This window comes from Penaeus japonicus, unplaced genomic scaffold (assembly GCF_977035675.1).
Source record: "Penaeus japonicus unplaced genomic scaffold, GWHDUDI00000001_assembly GWHDUDI00000022, whole genome shotgun sequence".
Taxonomy (NCBI): domain Eukaryota; kingdom Metazoa; phylum Arthropoda; class Malacostraca; order Decapoda; family Penaeidae; genus Penaeus; species Penaeus japonicus.
The window spans coordinates 40,081,487-40,083,000 of NW_028234424.1; the positions used below are offsets into that span (position 1 = coordinate 40,081,487).

Consider the following 1,514-nt stretch of genomic DNA (forward strand, 5'->3'; position numbering starts at 1 on the left):
CTTTGAAATTGATAACAAAGTGGTTGGAATAAAAATGAAAATTTGTGTTTTTTTCTTCATTAGCAACATTATGATAACAAAGACTAGTAAGTAATCAGTAAGAATTGTAATTATACTAATGATAACAATTAGGAACGCTAATATATACACCCTGCGATATATACACTAGCGATGCCTACTGTTTCACCTTTAAAATAATTCTCTTAAGGCATTATATAGGGTAAGAATGAAGCGATCTTCCGAGCCTACAGTGCTCTGGAAAAGATAGACAACATTTCCATAACGTATTGTTTGTCAAGACTGGTTCTTTTTTGACGGTTAATCGCTGGACGGGGATGGGTCGGGGGGGAGGGGGGAGGGGGGGGTAGACTACGATTGTATCTCGTCAGAATATACGTAGTAGAGGTTTGTCAGCTGAGAGGTGAAGTGATCGCTTGCCGACGTTAGCCTTGTGACATGCCATTTAGTAGGCTCGTATGATGTTACTGGTCAAACACACACACAATTATACACACATCCACACAGCACACGCACACGCAATTATACACGCCCGCAAAAATAATGATGGTTCTACTAAAATGCATCTGATGAATACATCACATATCAACAGCTCATTTCTGTGAAGACACATCCACTTTAAAGTTTCTTGCACATCATGAATCTGTGAGGTTCATTTTCAGGCCTGTACCCCAAACCCCGGAGTTCTTGAGACGACCGAAGAAACAACTGGGCGGGTACGTCACGCCCACAGCCAAGCCACCTCGAACACCTCAAGGCGATAAGGACGAAGAGTGGACGCCGAAGACGGAAGATAAACGCAGGTTAGGCGGTGATTGCACCATGCGTTGTGTATGGAGAAAACGTATGCATTACTTGCTTGAAAGTTAATGGAGATGGTGGTTAGGACTAAGGGATTATGGAGGGATATATTCCATGACGTAAAAGGTTTTGTTGAGAAATGTCAGACGATTAATGGCCACTGCAGATATGGAAGCAGGAATGGAAGCGGAGGAGGTGGAGGAAGAGGCGATAACAAGAGGAAGGCAGATTGGAGTGTTCCTGCTTCGCCCTGAAAGTGTGAGACCTATGCCGATTCATAGCTCAGTCTACAGATATCCTATGGTTGTGGACTCTAGCAAAGTTAGTCCCAGCTCATCTTGTGTTTGGTCCCTATGAAGGTCGTGTCCTATCACGTCATCCGGAAATTGGCAGAGAATCTGGCTATGGGTAGAAGGTTAGTGTATTCCATGACGTAAATTATAGGATGGTACTGGATATTATATTGAATAACTATATTAGGAGGTGATTCTTCTGGGTTTTCCTGTAAATCATAAAAATTGTTTAGTGAATAATCCACATTAACAAATGCGCGATTATTTCTTCAACATCCTGTACTCTGTAGATTCTAGGTGTTGGCATATAATGACGCTGTGGATTGTGCAATTAGCAACTGGATGCGTTACGTGAACTGTTCAAGGACAGAAGCTGAGACCAACCTATCCGCATTTCAGTTC

The 1,514-nt window shown here is 42.4% G+C and overlaps 1 long non-coding RNA gene and 1 pseudogene across 2 annotated transcripts in view; both read left to right on the forward strand.

The window, feature by feature from the left end:
• The first annotated feature begins 618 nt into the window (after positions 1-618).
• Positions 619-1,514, forward strand: part of LOC147469394 (uncharacterized) — a 934-nt gene continuing 38 nt past the window's right edge. The window contains exons 1-3 of the long non-coding RNA XR_015192105.1: positions 619-821; positions 986-1,234; positions 1,403-1,514. The exon at positions 1,403-1,514 is cut by the window's right edge and continues 38 nt beyond it. This is a non-coding gene — a long non-coding RNA (uncharacterized LOC147469394). The remainder of the gene's footprint in view (positions 822-985; positions 1,235-1,402) is intronic.
• Positions 1,224-1,514, forward strand: part of LOC147469395 (uncharacterized) — a 1,673-nt pseudogene continuing 1,382 nt past the window's right edge. The window contains exons 1-2 of the transcript XR_015192055.1: positions 1,224-1,234; positions 1,512-1,514. The exon at positions 1,512-1,514 is cut by the window's right edge and continues 41 nt beyond it. The product of XR_015192055.1 is annotated as an uncharacterized LOC147469395 (transcript). The remainder of the gene's footprint in view (positions 1,235-1,511) is intronic.